Genomic DNA, 21,320 nt, shown 5'->3' on the forward strand with positions numbered 1-21,320 from the left:
TTTATTTAGAGTTTACCTACTATGGGCCAGTTAGTTCTAATGCTGTACTGGTATTAACTCTCTTTATCTTCATAACATCATGTAAATTAGCTATTTTCAGCATATAGCCATTTTTAGATAAGGAACTTGAGAAAAAGAAGACCAAGTAACTTTCTTTAATAGCACTATTAATACTAAGTGGAGGAATGGGGTTTGATCCCAGGAAGTTTTGATCCAGAGCTTTTATTTTTAACTGCTCTACTGTACTAGCCTGTCTGAAATACTGCAAGCCAATTTTAATTATTTCTTTTTGTCTTCTAATAGGTGCCTCTGTAATTTAAAATAATATACCACTATTTCTTGATTTATCATCTAAGGCAATACCATTGATGACCTGCCATTAAAGATGAGGCTTTATGGAATTCCCTGGTGGTCCAGTGGTTAGGATTCCCCTGCTTCCACTGCAGGGAGCCTGGGTTTGATCCCTGGTCTGGGAACTAGATTCCAGAAGCTGTGCGGCATAAACGAAAAAAAAAAGAAAGATGAGGCTTTAGTTCATTTATACTATTCTTGTGCTACTCTACTCTCCTTCAGATTTTATATGGTTATATATTGTTGATGTTATTTCCTCTATTTTTGCAACTCCAGCATAACTAAGCCCCTATTTCATGTTCCATTAATTTTGAGCAGTATCTCTTATTTCCCTTTTTATAAAGTGAGGATATTATCACTCATATCCTTTACTTCAACTCTTTTACCTTTTTTCCTGTCTTTTATTTTATTTATTTTAAAATTTTTATTTATTTATTTATTTCTGGCTGCATTGGGTCTTTGTTGCTGTGCACGGGCTTTCTCTAGTTGCGGCAAGTGGGGGATATTCTTTGTTGTCGTGTGTGGGCTTCATTGCAGTGGCTTCTTCTGTTGTGGAGCACGGGCTCTAGGTGCATGGGCTTCAGTAGTTGTGGCACGCGGGCTCAGTAGTTGTGGCTCCCGGGCTCTAGAGCACAGGCTCAGTAGTTGTGGTGCAACGGCTTAGTTGCTCCACTGCATGTGGGATCTTCCTGGACCAGGGCTCAAACCCGTGTCCCCCGCATTGGCAGGTGTATTCTTAACCACTGCGCCACCAGGGAAGTCCTGTCTTTTAACTTCTGTCAAATATTTACTTATTTTAAAATTATCAAAGTTGATAATATTTATATTCTATTTAAAGAAGGCAATATAACATTGTGGTTAAGAATGTAGACGTTGGAGCCAGGTTGACTGGATTCAAATCCAAGCTCTACCACATGCTAACTTTGTGAAGTTGGCAAGTTATTTAATCTCTCTGTGCCTCACTTTCCTCAACTGTAAAGTGGGGATAATAATGGTACTTATTTCACAGGATTATTGTCATAATTAAGTGACTTATTGTATGTAAAGCATTTAAAACAAGGCCTGGTACATACTAAGTACTATATGAATGATTGCTATTAGTGTTATCATAATTATTCTGTAATCATAATTAACTCTTCCGTGCTTTCAATTTATTCTAAAAGTTAATAAACAACATTTAACTGTTTAACTTATTATGATCACAGTGCAGAAACAAATAGTACATTGTGATTATATTTCTTTATTTTGGGGTCCAGAATCATAAACTTAGCAATAGGTTTCTAGGACCAAAGTCAAATGGGTTATATTTTCTTCTCCATATATTTTTTACTCCATATATTTTTTAAAATATGTAATATTTTAATTTTATTTATAAGTGGATAATGACTTTCTTATAGAGCCCTACCCCACCCCGCCAGAGTTTGGAATTACTTTTTTCCTTCTTATTGACAAAAAATAAGATACTTTGATCATATTCTCAGAATTACCTGGCTTCTGTGTTATACTTGGTTATAAGAACTCACTTCCTTCTTGGAGATGGTCCTTTCACAATCTATGAAAGATAAAATTGATAAATTGGACTTCACCAAAATTAAAAACTTTTGCTCTACAAGAGATACTGTTAAGACAGTGAAAAGCCAGGTTATACCTGGGAGAAAATGTTTGCAAATCACATATCTGGTAAAGAACATATATCCTGACTATATAACAAATTTTTAAAGCTCAACAATAAGAAAACAACCAACTGATTAAAAAAATGGACAAAGATCTGAATAGACACTTCAAAGAAGATTTATGGATGCCAAATAACCATGTGAAAAGATACTCAACATTATTTGTCATTAGGGAAGTGAAAATTACTTCCCTAATGACAAATAATGAGGAGCTACTCAGTGAGGAGCTACTACACATTTATTAGAATGGTTAAGATCCAAAATATTGGCAATACCAAATGCTGGTGATCTCATACTTGCTGGTGGGAATGCAAAATGGTGGAGCCACTTTGGGAGACAGTTTAGCAATTTCTTAAAAAGTTACACACAGACTTACCATCAGAAAGAGAAAAAACAAAGACCGTATGCTAACACATATGTATGGAATCTAAAAAAAAAAAATGGTTCTGATGAAGCTAAGGGCAGGACAAGAATAAAGATGCAGAGGTAGAGAATGGACTTGAGGACACGGGGAGGGGGAAGGGTAAGCTGGGAGGAAGTGAGAGAGTAGCATTGACATATGTACACTAACAAAAGTAAAATCAATAGCTAGTGGGAAGAAGCTGCATCGCACAGGGAGATCAGCTTGGTGCTTTGTGACCGCCTAGAGGGGTGGGATAGAGAGGGTGCAAGGGAGGCGCAAGAGGCAGGGGATATGGGGATATATGTATACATATAACTGATTCACTTTGTTATACAGCAGAAACTAACACACCGTTGTAAAGCAATTACACTCCAGTAAGGACGTTTAAAAAAACAAAAACAAAACACAGACTTACCATATGAACCAGCAATTGCACTCCTAGGTACTTACCAAATTGATTTGAAAATGTATGCTTACACAAAAACCTATGTGTGCTTTATTCACAACTGCTAGCTTTATTCATAATCATCAAAAAACTGGATGCAACAAGAAGTTCTTCAATAGATGATGGTACAGCCATACAATGGGTTATTAATCAGCAAAAAGCAGGAATGAATTATTAATTAATGCTACAACATGGATGCTAAGTTAAGGAAGCCAGATTGAAAAGACTACATACTAAATGATTCATATGGTCTTCTAGAAAGTGCAAAACTATAGGGATGGAAAGCAGATCAGTGGTTGTTGGGGTTTGAGGAAGGGGGAGTGTTTGACTTGGGCAAGCACATGGAAGTTTTTAGGGTGATGAACTAAACTGTTGTGGACATATGATGCTATGCATTCTTTAAAATCCATAGAACTTTATAGCATAAAAAGGTTAATGTATGCATATTAAAAAAAATCAACCAGGAGTTTGAGGGTTTCCAAGATGGAATGCAGACTGATAAAAGAATCTAACCAATGTATTAGAAATGTATATGGCATAGCCTCACTGAAGGAATGGGTAAAAAGATGCTTGACTTGAATAACTTTGGAAAAGAATGCTTTGACTCGGAAACTGTAAGACTAAAGATAAAGGTATACATAAACACTATACTCTGATAAAGTTGTGTCTCACGGGTACAGGTTAACAATTCTGAAACTACATGTGTACTGAGAATGAACAAATATGTAAAAGTGTGGTAGCTGCTAGGGGCCAGGTTTCTCACTATTGGAAAGGGAGATTGGAGATAAGCATGCGGGGGGGAAGGCTAGAACGAACATAGTAACTGACCAGTACTCCTTGAAACTGTTAAGGTCATCAAAAATAAGGTCCTTAGAAACTGTCACCAGAAAAAGCTAAGACAACGTGATCACTAAGTATGATATAGTATCCTGAATGGGATCTGGAACAGAAAGGACATCAGGGAGAAATTAGTGAAATCCAAGTTAAATGTGTAGTTTAGTTAATACTAAAGTACCAGTGTTCATTCCCTAGTTGTGACAACCATGTCATATAGCGTAAGATGTTAATAATAGGGGAAACTGGTATATGGGAACTCTCAGCACTATCTTGGTAACTTTTCTATATATCAAGCTGTTCTAAAAAAGTTTGTTTAAATTAAAAAACCTCAGTAAACAACATTTAACTAATTTATGATTATATAATAGGGAACCAAATAGTTTATGCTGTGATTACGTTTCTTTGTATCCAAAGTCATGACCCTAAGGAGAACGTTTCTAGGATCAAGTTCAAATAGATTTTTTTTTAAACATCTTTATTGGAGTATAGTTGCTTTACAAGGGTGTGTTAGTTTCTGCTGCATAACCAAGTGAATCAGCTATACGTATACATGTATCCCCATATCTCCTCCTTCTTGCATCTCCCTCCCACCCTCCCTATCCCACCCCTCTAGGTGGTCACAAAGCTGATCTCCCTGTGCTACGCAGATGCTTCCCACTAGCTATCTATTTTATGTTCGGTAGTGTATATATGTCCATGCCACTCTCTCACTTCGTCCCAGCTTACCCTTCCCCCTCCCCGTGTCCTCAAGTCCATTCTCTGCCTCTGTGTCTTTATTCCTGTCCTGCCCCTAGGTTCTTCAGAACCAGTTTGTTTTTTTTTTTTAGATTCCATATATATGCGCTGGCATACGGTATTTGTTTTTCTCTTTCTGACTTACTTCACTCTGTATGACAGACTCTAGTTCCATCCATCTCACTGCAAATATCTCAATTTTGTTTTTTTTATGGCTGAGTAATATTCCATTGTATATATGTGCCACGTCTTTATCCATTCATCTGTTGATGGACACTTAGGTTGCTTCCACGTCCTGGCTATTGTAAATAGAGCTGCAGTGAACATTGTGGTACATGGCTCTTTTTTTTTTTTTTTTTTTTAGCGGTACATGGGCCTCTCACTGTTGTGGCCTCTCCTGTTGTGGAGCACAGGCTCTGGACACGCAGGCTTAGCGGCCATGGCTCATGGGCCTAGCCGCTCCGTGCCATGTGGGATCATCCCGGACCGGGGCACAAACCCGTGTTCCCTGCATCGGCAGGTGGACTCTCAACCACTGCGCCACCAGGGAAGCCCACATGGCTCTTTTTGAATTACAGTTTTCTCATGTTATATGCCCAGTAGTGGGATTGCTGGGTCGTATGGTAGTTCTATTTTTAGTTTTTTAAGGACCCTCCATACTGTTCTCCATAGTGGCTGTATCAATTTACATTCCCTCCAACAATGCAGGAGGGTTCCCTTTTCTCCACACCCTCTCCAGCATTTATTGTTTGTAGATTTTTTGATGATGGCCATTCTGACTGGTGTGAGGTGATACCTCATTGTAGTTTTGATTTGCATTTCTCTAACGATTAGTCATGTTGAGCATCCTTTCATGTGTTTGTTGGCAATCTGTATATCTTCTTTGGAGAAATGTCTATTTAGGTCTCCTGCCCATTTTTGGATTGGGTTGTTTGATATTGAGCTTCATGAGCTGCTTGTAAATTTTGGAGATTAATCCTTTGTCAGTTGCTTCATTTGCAAATATTTTCCCCCATTCTGAGGGTTGTCTTTTCTTCTACATACATTTCTCAAAATTATATACTATAATTTTCTTTATAATTGAATCTTGACTTTCATATATAGCTTTTTTTTTTCTCTAGTTTAGAATTACTGTTTTTTTCTTCTGACTGACAAAAGAATAAGACACCATTTTATCCTAAAAATTATCTGGCCTGTCTGTCACACTCAGTTTTAAGAATCCACTTTCTTCTTCGAGACAGTTTTTTTCTTTTTAATTTTTTTTTTATTTTGCAGTACACGGGCCTATCACTGTTGTGGCCTCTCCCGTTGCAGAGCACAGGCTCCGGGCGCGCAGGCTTAGCGGCCATGGCTCACGGGCCCAGCCACTCTGCGACATGTGGGATCCTCCTGGACCGGGGCATGAACCCATGTCCCCTGCATCGGCAGGCGGACTCTCAACCACTGCGCCACCAGGGAAGCCCTTGGAGACAGTTTTTTAGAGCCTTTTGTCAGTGTGGGATTTGTTACTGTCTAGGTCTGCTGCATGGTTGTCATTCTGGATCTTTCCTTTGCTGTGTTACTGGATTAGATATTCTGTTTCTTAGATCCTATGTTTTCTTTGTCTCTCACTTCATTTCACTGAACGACATCCTTGATGTCTTTGTAACATTGCTTAACAACAAATTTTAGGGCTGTTGTGTGTCTGAGAATGTTTTTGCTTGACCTTTATTGTTGATGGAGCTGTGGGTATAGAGTTTTAATTTCAAAATTATAAACATTTTTTCCTCAGAATTTGAAGGCAAGGCACATTGCCTTCTAGCATTTTGTGTTGTTACTGAGAAGCCTGATACCTGCTTATTTCTTGCCTTTCTGTAAACTTTTGAAATATTTTTCTTTCTCTTTTTTAAAATACTTATTTATTTATTTTTTGGCTGTGTTGGGTCTTAGTTGCAGCACATGGGATCTTTCATTGCAGCACGTGGGATCTTTCATTCTGGTGAACAGGCTCTTCATTGCAGTGCATGGGGTTCTCTCTAGTTGTGGCATGTGGGCTCATTAGTTGCAGTGCATGGGCACTCTGGTTGCAGCATGCAGGCTCTCTAGTTGTGGCATGTGGGCTCCAGAGCATGTGGGCTCTATAGTTGTGGTGTGTGGGCTCTCTAGTTGTGGCACACAGGCTCAGTAGTTGCAGCGTGCGGGCTTAGTTGCCCCGCAGCATGTGGGATCTTAGTTCCCTGACCAGGGGTTGAACTAGCATCCCCTGCATTGCAAGACGGATTCTTAACCACTGGACCACCAGTGAAGTCCCTAAAATATTTTTCATATACACCTCATGCTCAAAAGTCTCAAGAATGTACCTAGATAAGGATCTTATTTTTATTCATCTGATTAGTGCTTGGTATATAGTTTTTCAATATGAAGACTTGCATTTTACTTCAGTTCTCTGAAATTTTCTTCTGTTATTTATTTGATTATTTCCTCTCCTGTATTTTCTTGATTTTTTCTGTCTGGAATATCTGTTATTCAGATGTTGAATCTTTTAGGTTTATATTCCATTTCTTATATTGTTTGTTCCATATTTTCCTCTTTCTTTTTGCTGTATGTTCTAGGAAATACCCCTGCCTTAATTTTCTAGTCCTTCTTTTGAAAAATGTTTTCAGCATTCTTTATGAGGGTGATGAGCTCTTGGCTGAGGCAGTGGGGGCAATGAGCCTTGTGTCTCTCTCATCCCGCAGCAGGCTAACCTAGACTTCTTCACATGACAGTTGCTGGGACTTAAGCAAGGTAAGCAGAATTGCAAGGACTTTTGAAGTACAGACTTAGGATTGGCTTAGAGCTTAACAACATCCCTTCTGTTGGATGCTTTTGGGCAAAACAAGTCATAAAGCCAGCCCAGGTTCAAGGAATAGGAGAATAGACTACACCTTTTGATGGGAAGGGCTACAAAGTCATATTGCTGCAATGGGTATTAATTCAAAAAGGAGTAGGAAATTATGTTTAGGTATCCTCTCTGGGGTTTGATATGATACACCCTTTTGATGGGAAGGGCCACAAAGTCATATTGCAAAGGGTATTAATTTAAAAAGGGGTAGGAAATTCTGTTTAGCCATCCTCTCTGGGGTTTGATATGATACACTATTTACTTAAATATTCTTTTACTTTTATAAATAAAGTTTTATGATTTCCTTTATATGTGTGTCTGTGTGTGTGTCTATATAGACTGTATATAGAGCTTCATATTGTCAAAGAAACCAGAGCTGCACATGTGTGAACTTGGTAAAAATGGATTTTATTCAGGAGCCATTGCTGTAGGGGAAAAAAGACCTAAGTATAGAACTGTGCTCAGTTCTGAATACAGCATGGACAAGTGGGCATTTATAGCCAAGGAGCAGGATGGAGATCAGTGGATGGAAAATTACTAAGAGGAAACATCAGGGATAGGTGGATCCTGGTTAAACAAACTGACAGGATTCTTGCTGGAGGCAGGCCAGAGTGATTAGATACCCAAGGTGGGAGATTCATGCTAAACTGACTTAGCAGGATTCTTGCTAAAACTGGGTGATACAGAGATTAATGTGGAAGGCCAAAGGTTGAGGCCTAGTTGAGAAGAGGGTTCAGAGGAGATTGATTAAAATTTGGTCAATGTGAGAGTCTTTGTCAATGTATATATTTGTGTATATATATGCCAAAAACTCTGTGAATTTCTCAATATTTAAAAGATTTCTTAAGATTCTATTGTGAAGATTTCAGCTTGATGAAGAAATGACAAATATGTGTACAGCTTGTGTGTTGGAAAATTTCCTACAGGCTATTATGATTTCCTTCCTTTGGAAAAAAATGAAGGAAAAAATACTATATTTAGAATTTAGATAGTATATTTTTGTTTCAGATATATGATAAATGGTCAGTGAGGCCTAGTTAGAAGGACATTTTGATTTCTATAATTTTTTTTTTTTTTTGCCAACCTTTTTCCCTCCCTTAGTAAGATAAAACATTTGAATAGTAACTAGATTCTCTACTTGTCTTGCTGGGTTTTGGGAGGGAGCTGGCAAAAAAGTGATAATCCTCTACTTTTGATGCCAAATCTTGGGAAAGACAGTCTGGTGAGATGCAGGCTTTACTCTAAAGTCTCAGAGCTGTGGAATGGGGAGCACTGTTGTAAGAAGTCTAAGCCCTCATCTAGGGGTATTGGATTCTCTTACCTCCAACATGGATAGATGGTGCTCGGAGATACAGCCGTATTCCTTCAGCTTACCCCAAGGCAAGAAATTCAGGGATCCTCATATCTGACCCATAATTTATGAGGAGACAATGCCACAACATCCCCATCAGCCATATCTATCTCAAGACAAGGAGTATTTGTATACGACCCTACATGTGACAAAAAGTGGGAGATTAAGGATGATTATGATAATAATAATATCTGCTCCTTTAGTATGTGCCAAACACTCCTTTGAGCTCCCTCTCAAACTCCGTATGCCTCAGATCAGAGTCATCTGTTCTAAAACCTGGTTCTGTTCTGGCGTCCCTTTTCTTAGTAAGTGGAATCACCATATATTTTTTTCTTCTAACCAGAAACTACCTGTCTTTAGGAGCTCCCTTACTCTCGCTCCCCGTATGCTATGCAAAGTCAAGTTCTGTCAATTTATCTCGGCAATTCATCCTGTTTTCTTTCTGCTGCTACCACACTAGTCCATAATCTGGGCATAGATTACTGTCAAAGATTCTATTCATATGTACCACTGCAATAATATTTTACAGTAGCATCACACATCCACCTTTTTCAACCTCCCCACCTCCAACACATCAGAAATTCATTCTCCATACTACAACTGGAGGCTTCCTTTTGTAATGTAAATCTGGTCACATCCTCTTCTACTTAAAAAGTATCAGTAACTTTTTGTGGCTCTTAAGATGAAGATCACAATTCTTACCATAACTTACAATAAATACTTAATGTTGAGGCTTGAGAAATGTATCAATGTGTGGAATAGCCAGGCACTTTCTAATATGGCATATTTTTGAATTTATACATTTAAGGACCTACAGTCAAGATGGTACTCTCATGGATTGATGTTTAGTTAATGAGGTAAACAGGTTTAACTTAGATTGATAAATTTGTAGACATTTTAAATTGCTCATTATTTGTGTATTATAAACACCTGTTTTTCTATGTTCATCCTTTTTTTTCTTCCAGCGTTATTGAGATACAGTTGATGTATAACACTGTGTAAGGTTAAGGTATACAGTGTGATGATTTGATACACATATATATTGTGAAGTGACTACCACAATAGGGTTACTAAACACCTTTATCACATTATTTTTGTGTGTGTGTCGTGAGAATGTTTAAGATCTACTCTTTTAATAGCTTTCAAGTATATAATACAGTATTGTTAGCTAGAGTCACCATGCTGTATATTAGATCCCCTGAACTTATTCATCTTGAAACTGGAAGTTTATACTTTTTACCAACATCTCCCCATTTCCCCCACCTCTAAGCTCTTGGCAACCACTGTTCTACTCTGTTTCTGTTAGTTCGGCTTTTTTCAGATTCCACATATAAGTGAGGTCATACAGTATTTGTCTCTCTGTGTCTGACTTACGTCACTTAACATAATGCCATCAAGATCCATCCATTTTGTAGCAAATGGCAGGATTTCCTTCTTTCTCATGGCTGAATAATATATGTGTGTGTGTTTAACATTTTCTTTATTCATCCATTGATGAACACTTAGGTTGTTCCTGTATCTTGGCTTTTGTGAATAAGGCTGCAATGAACATGGGTTTACAGGTATCTCTTTGGGTTCCTGATTTCATTTCCTTTGGATATATACCCAGAAGTGTGATTGCTGGATTGTATGGTGGTTCTAGTTTCAATTTTTTGAGGAACCTACCTACTGTTTTCCAAAGTGAATGTACCAGTTTATGTTCCCTCCAACAGTGCACGAGGATTCCCTTTCTCCACATCCTTGCCAACACTTGTTATTTGTTGCCTCTTTGATAATAGTCATTCTAACAGATGTGAGGTGATATCTCGTCTTAATTTCCCTGATGATTAGTGATGTTGAGCATCTTTCATGTACCTGTTAGCCATTTATATATCTTCTTTTGAAAAATGTCTGTTCACTTTCTCTGCCGATTTTTTTTTTTTTTTTTTGCGGTCCGCGGGCCTCTCACTGCCGTGGCCTCTCCCGCTGCGGAGCACAGGCTCCGGATGTGCAGGCTCAGCCGCCATGGCTCCCGGGCCCAGCCGCTCCGCGGCACGTGGGATCCTCCCAGACCGGGGCACGAACACCCGCCCCCTGTATCGGCAGAAGGACTTCCAACCACTGCGCCACCAGGGAAGCCCCTCTCTGCCGATTTTAAAATTGGATTGTTTGGGGGTTTTTTTTGCTGCTGAGTTGTATGAGTTACTTGTATAGTTTGGATAGTAACCCTTTATTGGATATGTGGTTTGCAAATATTTTCTTGCATTCCATAGAATTGCAAAAGAAGATTGCCTTTTCATTCTGTTGATTTTTTTCTTTCACTGTGCAGAAGCTGTTTAGTTTGGTATAGTTCCATTTATTTATTTTTGCTTTTGTTGCTTATGCTTTTGGTGTCCTTTCCATAAAATCATAAAATCATTGTCATATCCAATGTCAAGGAGCTTTCCCCCTATGTTTTCTTCTAGGAGTTGTATAGTTTCAGGTCTTAAGTTTAACATCCTTTTTTGTCACTAGACCACTTGCCTCCAAAATGAATGTTGCAATTCTGTAAGCTGTCGTAGGGAGGTTTTGCAGAAAATAGATTCGTTTTGAAGAATCTTTAAACGGTATGATGGAGAGTAGGCTTTATAGCAGGTTGCTGGCATCATAGTTTGCAATGTTCTCTTCCTTTCCCCCAACCTCTCCTACCCAGATCACTACCCAAACACAATTGCATTTATTTTTCTGCGTGTCTGTTCTTTTGGCAATAGCCAAAATATATTTGCTCACTCCCGAGAATAGATTACACAAGATTCTAATCTACTTGTCCAAATGGTACCTGTTGTAACTAGAAGGCCTTCAAATATTTTCTGAACAAAGGAAAATTATCTTGACTTATTTTCTTTTGGATAGAATGGGGAAATTTTTGTTTATTTTTTTGTGGAGTCTTTTGGGGGTATTGGGATTTCTCTGGGGACAATTTTGGGATAAAGAAACTACTGCATACATCAAAAGAATGTAAGGATTTCTGCTACCCAACTGTCTATAAGATTTTACCTAAAGATTTCCATTTTAAAAAGGCTATTAAATAGAGCTACTAAAATAAGTAATTAAAAGATAATGTAAATTTCAAAGTAGACTAATGTAGTAAGTTGATAAATGGGACTTTTCCTCTTCCCTCTGATTTTGGGCTGAGGTCTCAGAGCTGAGAACAGAGCACATCAGTGCCTGGAGATTCTCAAGGAGGATACTATCCGATCTGTGTAGAACTTGTTATGGCCACAGTCCCTGCTAGGAAAGCAGCTCTAGGCAGTTCCTTGCAAATGGTGGCTCTTTGCAGTGCCACGTGACTCTGCCAGTTCATCTACAGCTGATTGGTGATTGTTGGACTCAGTAGTCCATCCCTCCGTCTGTAGCCAGCCAGGGCCTACAAGATGCTGCCATGAATGCACTGCCTGCATAATGGAAATGGTCATTTGCTGGTCAATAAGATTCTTTCTTTCTTTGATTTTTTTTAAACAGAAGTTACAGTGATATAGGCAGTTGGTTATAGGAGCAAGAATCAGAAAACACAGGTAAATAACTGAGTCATGTCAGTGTTGAAACAATAAAATAGAGATCCACCAACTCCTGCTAGAGCTGCCTGAATCTAAATATTAAAAAAAAATTTTTTTTTATCTGATCAGGTTCTATTTAAGTTTCATGTAAGCTTGTTTTCAAGCATAAGTGACATTTAGGCTACAGGGAATTGTGCTCATGGTTTGTCAGTTTACAAGAGGCATTTTTTTCTACTTCCATTCTTCATACATATCTACTTATCTGAGTGGCTATAGTTGTTGCACTAGTGATTCTCTTTGAAATTTCCACTATAATTCCTGTCCACTTGAGCTGTAAGAACTGACAGTGTCTTCAGTTGTCGTCATGACTCCTTAGGCACCTAGGCACCGGGAGTGCAGTTAGGCTGTCAGGAAAGGAAGGCTTGGTAAGATAGTGTTTATTTTACAGAGTAATAATCTTTTCTCTGAATGTTGTTCTCAATTCTATTCCAGAAAGTGTCACTGCTAAATAAAACTTCATTTCAAGGAGAAAACATGTAATACACAGTCAGGATTCCATAGAGAGTTCATCCTGTTGGCTTCTAGTGGGCTTGAAATAAGAGATTAATGTGTAGTTATATAGAAATCTAGTAGGTTAAACTGGAGAGCGGAGCAGAGAGAGAGAGAGAGAGAGAGAGAGAGAGAATATGACTGTGAGGGAATACAGATCTCTTTTCCAGGTTTATACTTTCTCCACCATGAACCTGAGAAAACAGTCTGGCCTGTGTAAATAACTGCAGGCCTCACTGAGTTTCTGTAGATGTTCTGGAGATAAATTGTATTGAAATTCTCATGATCATTACCATCTCTGCCTGTTAAGTAGATACTGGGGAAAACCTCTCTCTCCAAGGTAAAGGTAAATTAGAAATACAGAATGTGCAGGGAACCCCAGCCTGACCTACTGGCTGCTCCCTTTGAGGGCTTTTCTTGCTTTTCTTTCTGGTAGCTTTTCTCTCAGGTAGCACTGAAGTGGCACCCTCCGACAACCTGTCTCTGTGACAGCACCTCTTGGTCTCGCTTCTTCTGATTGACTCTTATCGTAGGGGCCTCTCTTCAGCGGCTGTAGTTCTTCACGGTCCCTAGCAGTTCTCAGCTGCAGCCATTCCCTGTAGCAGTGTTAAGCGGATTTGACCCCAGGCCCCCTGCTTTCTCCTGTAGCAACATCATCTGATCTCAGCCTTGCTTTTCACCTCAGCTCTCACCAGTCACTTCCTGCCTGCTTTCCCACCTCAGTGGACTTATTCATACCAATATAGTTGTGGTTTTCCAAATATAACCCACTGTTCGATACCTGCTCCTCTTCGTGTCAGCCCCCAACTTCGGTTCAAAGGTTACTTTTTCTGATTTCCCAGGTGGAATTAACCACTGTCTCCTTTTTGCCCCTCATCTGTACTCTAAACATCTATCATCACATCTATAATTCTTTGTTGCTTATGTCTCCCTTGAATGGAGCAGAAATGAGTTATCCCCACCAAGGCCTGCCCAAATTGCAAATTCTTGAGCAAAATAAATATTGTTGCTCTTTTAAGCCACTAAATTTTGGAGTAGTTTGTTATGCAGTCATAGAAACTGAGTTAGATTTTGGTGTTTGGAGGTGGGGTGCCATGTAACAGAAACCTCAAAATGCAGCAGTGACTGAAGCTAAACTAGACAGGACTAGACAGTGGGCAGACGGTGGAGGACCTTGAAGAGATTGTTAGTGGAAACCTAATGGCTCTCAAGGAGGATGTGAATGTTTAAAGGAAAGTGAAAAAGTATCATTGGGAGCTGGAGAAAAGATCCTTGTTATGTAATAGCAGAAAGTTTAGCAACATTGTACTTATGGTAACGTGGAAAGTAGAAAACGGTTATAATGAATTGCATGAATTTGAAGGTGTTTTCTGGCTATTACTTGCTGCCTATAGTAAAATTGATAGGACACAGTGCTGTGGTATGAAGGCTTGTATCCCCCAAAATTCAAGTGTTAATGCCGAATGTGATGGTACTAGGAGATGGGGCCTTTGGGAGGCGCTTAGGTCATAATGGTGGAGCCCTCATGAATGGGATTGCTGCTTTTATAAAAGAGACCCCGCAGAGCTCCCTAACCCTTTCCACCATGAGAGAACACAGTGAGAAGTTGGCAGTCTGTAACCTGGAAGAGGGCTTTCACCAGAACCTAACCATGCTGGCACACTGATCTTGGACTTCCAGCCTTCAGAACTGTGAGAAATACATTTTTGTGGTTTATAAGCCACCAACTTTGGCATTTCGTTAATAGCAGTCCAACTGGACTAAGAAAGAGAAGCTAAGGAAAGAATTGTTAAATATAGAGGAAGCAGAACTTACTGAGTTTGAAAATAAAACTCATTTTTCCAGTTTCTCCAGATGGCAGACAATTTTCAAGTTAAGAAAAGTCTTATGGAAAGAGATCAAATCTAGAGTATTGTGAGAAAACATGGTTTAACTACAAAGCCAAGGGAATGATTATAAAACTCCTAGTTAAGGCTGCAGGAGATTTAATGTCGTGCCTCACAAAGGCAAATAGTCCCTCTAACGATCTTGAGAACGTGCCATGCCTGTTCTCACAGATGACTCACAGATCTTCTCTATTAAACGAAAAGGTCCTCTAAGAATTTTAAGAGAATTGTCCCTCAGGACCCTTATAGGAGCTCAAGGACCTATACCGAAATTTATGGGTGTGATTTTTGTCTAATGGGGTGGATTATAAATTGATTCACAAGAAATCTACACAGTTAAAAAAAGACTTTATTTTTTAGAGCAGTTTTGGGTTCACAACAAAATGCAACAGAAAGCACAGAGAGTTCCCACATAGCCCCTTGTCCCTCTCGGACACCAGAGTAGTACCTTTGGTAAAATTGATGAACCTACATTGATGCATCATTATCATGCCTGGTTCATAGTTTACATTAGGGTTCACTTTTGGTATATATTCTATAGGTTTGGACAAATGTGTAATGACATATATCCACTATTATAGGCCTTAAAAATCCTTTGTGCTCTGCCTATTCCTCCATCCTTCCCCCAACTCCTAACAACCATTCATCTTTTTACTGCCTCCATAATTTTGCCTTTTCCAGAAGGTCATATAGTTGGAGTCATACAGTGTGTAACCTTTTCAGACTGGCTTCTTTCACTTATGCATTTAAGTTTCCTCCATGTCTTTTTATGGCTTGATAGCTCATTTCTTTTTAGCGCCGAATAATATTCCATTGTGTGAGTGGTTTATCCATTCACCTACTGAAGGATATCTTGGTTATTTCCAAAGTTTGGCAGTTATGAATAAAGCTGCTATAAACATCTGTATGCAGGTTTTTGTGAGGACGTAAGTCTTCAGCTTCTTTGGGTTAATACTAGGGAGGGTGGATCATATTGTAAGAATATGTATAATTTTGTGAGAAACTGCCAATTGTCTTCCAAAGTGGCTACACTGTTTTGCATTCCCACCATCTATGAATGAGAGCTTGTGTTACTCCATAGCCTCACCAGTATTTGGTGGTGTCAGTTTTCTGGATTTTGGCCATTCTCGTAGGTGTGTAGTGGTGTCTCGTTTTAATTTGCATTTCCCTAATAAAGTATGCTGTTGAACATCTTTTCATATGCTTATTTGCTGTCTGTATATCTACTTTGGTAGGTGTCTGTTCAGATCTTCTGCCCATTTTTAAATTGGGTTGTTCATTTTCTTACTGTTAAGTTTTCAGAATTTTTTGTATATTTTGATTGAACCCCTCCCAACATGATGGGCAGCCCACCTGTTGCTCTCTTCTCAAAGGCTCTGCTCTGTGGTTTCTTTCCAAAGGTGAGGAAAAGGAAGAGGAAATAACTTAGTTACAATACCATTGAGAAGAAAAATAATAGTTATTTTCAAGAAGTCTTTTTCAGAAGGATAGCTTTTCCAATAACATTTTAAAAAGAAAAAAAGAATTCTTTGTATATTTTAGGTAACAATCTTTTATCAGATATGTTTTTTACAAATATTTTCCCTGGTCTGTGGCTTGTCTTCTCAGTCTCTTGATCCACATAGTTTTTAAAATGATTATATCAGCTTGGATTGAAAGGCACAGAGACAGTACAAAATGAAAAGAGGGCTTTGGATCCCAGCCTTCTATAGACAGGAAGCATGCTAAGAACATGGCTACTTAACATGAACCAACAACCCAGAGCTGGGAAGCCATGAGCCACAGTGAATCATTCCTGAGCAGTACAACTAAGCTGTAATAGAGGAACTAGCAGCATGTGCCCAGCTGGGTTTAATTGACCAGTGACTGCTGTCTCCTTACCCCCTTTTTGAATGGGAGTGTCTGTAGGTGTTATCCTATGACTGCTCTACCTTTGTGTATTCGTGTTTGTGGAGGCAGATAACTTATCTTTTTTTGTTTACAGCTCTTCAGATCAAGAGGAACTCTTCTCAAGGGGCTATATTTAAGGCACTATACTCAAGAAGTTCATCAATACCTGGACCTCAAACCTCAGCCTGATGTTATGGGTATCGGTGGGAGGGAATGAGTATATTTTGCATGTAGGAGGGATGTGAACTGCTGTGGCCAGAAGGTGGACTGTGGTATGTTATATTTTTGACGACTGGTCTCAGCAATATTTTTGGTCCCACATGCTGTTTTAGAAACTTGCCACTTCCCATCAAGAGACTGAGTTTACTTCCCCTGTCCTTGAACTTGGGCTGGACTTTGCATGGATTAGTAGAATTGGGGGAAGTGATACTGTATGACTTCCAAGGCTAGGTTCTAAAAGATGGTACTGCTTCTGCCTGCCTCTCTCAGGATGCTTACCTTTAGAATCTAGCCACCCACTGTGATGTGAGGAAGCCTAGGCCACATATTGAAGCCATGTGTAGGTATTCTGGCACCAGATTCTCATCTGACAGCATCAACCACCAGATTAGTGAATGAGGCTTTATATAATTGCAGTCCCCAGCCTTTGAGCCCTTCCAGCTGTTGCTGAGTGGAGCAGAGATGAGCAGTCCTGTCCAAGCCCTGTCCAAATTGCAGGTTCATGAACAAAAAAATATTGTTGCTTTAGGTCAACAAGATTTAGGGTAATTTTTAAATATAGTCTTAGTAACTGAAGTAATTAGAATGGTTTATAGTTTGGGGTTTATTTATTTTTTTATTTTGTATTTTTTGTGTGTGTGTGTGGTACGCGGGCCTCTCACTGTTGTGGCCTCTCCCGTTGCAGAGCACAGGCTCCGGACGCGCAGGCTCAGCGGCCATGGCTCACGGGTCCAGCCGCTCTGCGGCATGTGGGATCTTCCCGGACCGGGGCACGAACCCGTGTCCCCTGCATTGGTAGGCGGACTCTCAACCGCTGTGCCACCAGGGAAACCCGGGTTTATTTTTTAATTAAGTTTTGGTAATAAAGTTATGCTGCCTTCATGAAATGAGACACATTTTATCTTTTTGTTTTGTATGGAATAGTTTAAATAATAGTGTAATTATTTGTTCCTTAACAGTTAGGTGGACTCAAATTGAAAGGTTTTTTGTTTGTCTTATTATCTAAAGTAATAGTCAACTTTCCAATCCCTTCTTTGGTAAGTAGTCAGTTTGGGTTTTCTACTTGGTTTACTTTGGTTTATTTGTATTTTCTAGGAAATCATACATTTCTTCTATTCCTAGTCTTGCTAATATTTGTTTTGTCTTACATTTTTAAGCAGGATCATAAAGCGTTGTGTGTGTGTGTGTGTGTGTGTGTGTGTGTGTGTGTGTGTGTCTGTTTGTATCTTGTTAGTCTTTAAAACAACATCTTTTGGAATTATTTATCAATTCTTCTACTATTTTCCTGTATCTGGTATAGATTATAGGTAGATTATATCTGTTATTTTTATCCATTCACTCCTCAAATTTTCTTTCAGTTAATTTTGTGCTTTTTTTTAAAAAAAAAAAACCCCAAAACTTAGGATAAACATAATGTTTCTGGACTTTTATTCATTTGTCTTCATAATGAAAGGATTTAGGGACATAAATTTTTATCTAATTATGGCTTTTTCTGTGTTCCATAAATTTTTATGTATTTACATTTTCATTAATTTCTAGAGTGTGATTTTTCTCATTGATCAGGAGTTAATTTTCAAATCATTAAGATATTTCAAACCATTTAAAAATTATTTCTTATATTATTGAATTATCAGTGACTGTGACTTATAATATATTTACTTTTAAATATTTCTTATGGTTTGCTTTGTGGAAATTTTTATAAATCTGTGAGCAAATTAAAGTGTAAATTGTCTCACTGAGTGAAGTAAGATTCCATACTGTCTTAGTTCAGGCTGCTTTAATAAAAATATCATAGGCTGGCTGGGTAGCTTAAACAACAAAAACTTATTTCTTGTAGTTTAGAGGCTAGAAAGTCCAAGAGCAAGGCACCTGTCTGATGAGAACCTGCTTCCTGGTTCACAGAAGGCTATCTTCTTGCTGTGTCCTCACATGGCAGAAGGGGCAAGAGAGCTCTCTGGGATATCTTTTATTAGGGCACTAATCCCATTCATTAGGGCTCCATCCTCACTCCCAAAGGCCTCACCTCCCAATACCATCACATTGGGATTTAGGATTTCAACATATGAATTTTGGAGGAGCACAAACATACAGTCTATAACATCCTGCCCCTGACCTTCCAAAACTCATATTCTTCTCACATGCAAAATACATCCATCCATTCCAACAGCCCCAAAAGTTTTAACTCATTTTCATCATCATCTCTAAAGTTTGAAGTTCGAAGTCTCTGTAAATATCATCTAAATCAGATTATGAGTGAGACTGAGGTATGATTTATTCAGGGGCAGAATTCTTCTCCAGCTATGAACCTGTGAAAGCAAACAAGTTATGTGCTTCCAAAATACAGTGGTGGGACAGGTAAAGGATAGACATTCCCATTCCAAAAGGGGGAAGTCGAAAAAAAGAAAGGAGTGACAGTTTCCAAGTAAGTACAAAACCTAATGCAGCAAATTCTATTAAACCTTAAGGCTTGAGAATAATCTTCTTTGGCCTGATGCTTTGCCTTCCAGACTCACTGGGGTGGCGATGTCACCATCATGGCTTGGTGGTATGCTGCCCACACCATGGCTCTGTGTAGTGGCCCTGCCCATGCTGCAGCTCTCTGTCAGGGTCCTGCTACTAAGGCACTGGGCAGGGGCATGCTGGCCTATCTGAACCAGAGAGGGGGCCTCACCCTTTGAAACCATTCTGCTTACCCCTACCCTGGACCTGTGATGGCAGTGGCAGCCCTGATAATACCTGAAGTGCCTTGGAAGTAGGGGGAGAAGGGGAGTGGTGTTATTCTTTTCTTGTCTTGAAGAATAACATCTGGCTTCTGTTGAGATGGTTGTTGAGGGCTGTGGTTTATATCCATATTAATCTTCTTATCAAACAGTCACTTTACTGTACCTTTAGTATTCTTTTCCAGGAATGCTTTCTTATTTTGCAATATAGATAGGCTGAGAATTTTCCAGATCTTTAAGTTCTAGTTCTTTTTTGCTTAACAGTTCCATCTTCATATCATTTCTCTCTTCTCACAGTTTACCATAAGCAGTCCAGAGGAACCAGGCCACTCCTTCAATACTTTGCATAGAGGTCTCCTCAGCTAAATATCCAATTTTGTTGCTTGCAAGTTCTACATTCCACAGAACACCAGAACATGAACTCAATTCAGTCAAGTTCTTTGCCACTTTGTAATAAGGATCACCTTTTCTCCAGTTTCCAATAACATGTTCCTCATTTCCACCTGAGACCTCATCATAACGGCCTTTATGGTCCATATTTCTACCAACATTCTGCTCAGGATTACTTAAATATTCTCTAAGAAGATTGAGGTTTTCTCTCCAGTTCTCCTCTTTTCTTTCGAACCCTCACCATAATTACCATTAATGCTCATATTTCTATCATGTACCTCTAAACCCTTACAGCTGCTATCAATAACCAGTTGCAAAGTCACTTCAACTTTTTAAGTTATTTGTCATGGCAGCATCCCACTCTCAGTACCCAAATCTGTAGCAGTCAAGGTTCTTCAGAGAAACATAACATCTGGAGGCTGAGAAGTCACACATTCTGCCATCTGCAAGCTGGAGACCTAAGAAGGCCAGTGGTATAATCCAGTCAGAGTTTGAATGCCTGAGAACCAGAGGAGCCAGTGATGTAAATTCCACTTCAAGGGCAGAAAATGAGATGAGATGTCTCAGCTCAAACAGTGAAGCTAGAAAAAAAGGAGCAAATTCCTCCTTCCTCCACCTTTTGTTCTATTTAGGCCCTCAACAGATTGGATGATGCCCTTCCACACTGGGGAAGGCAATCCAGTGAGTCCACCAATTCAAATGCTAATCTCATCCAGAAATACCGTCATAGACATCCCAGAAATAATGTTTAATGTGAGTACCCCATGGCCAATCAAGTTTACACATAAAATTAACCATCATACGTATAAACATAGAAAAAAATCACTGAAATAAAACTTTAGAAGATGAATTTAAGGAGAGTCACTCTGGAGATCTGCCTGAATTAGTGCATTGGAAAACTCAAGAGGAAGAAATATCTGAAAACTAAGAACAAATACATACAGAGAGATAAATTATAACAAAGACATTTGGTTAAAGATTCATTTTCCACACACCATTTCTACCGACATTATTGGAGCCTGTTCATCATCAAAATAATGGTGTATAAATCAAGGAAGGTGTAAACAAAATTGAGGGAACAGGATCCAACACAAAAGAGAGGCAAAGGAATTTACTGAGTGTTGGTGAAGAGACACACCAAATGACAGCTGTACAGCAGGCCTAAAATGAATCAATCTAGATTTGAACAGGTCAGAAGGCTCAAGGAGAGACTTCTTCAAGAAGATGAAATTCAAAGCGAGAGAGAGGCATGGACATATATACACTACCAAACGAAAGGTAGATAGCTAGTGGGAAGCAGCCGCATAGCACAGGGACATCAGCTCTGTGACCGCCTGGAGGGGTGGGATAGGGAGGGTGGGAGGGAGGGAGACGCAAGAGGGAAGAGATATGGGAACATATGTATATGTATAACTGATTCACTTTGTTATAAAGCAGAAACTAACACACCATTGTAAAGCAATTATACTCCAATAAAGATGTAAAAAAAAAAA

Source organism: Phocoena sinus, chromosome 2, assembly GCF_008692025.1.
Source record: "Phocoena sinus isolate mPhoSin1 chromosome 2, mPhoSin1.pri, whole genome shotgun sequence".
Classification (NCBI taxonomy): Eukaryota; Metazoa; Chordata; class Mammalia; order Artiodactyla; family Phocoenidae; genus Phocoena; species Phocoena sinus.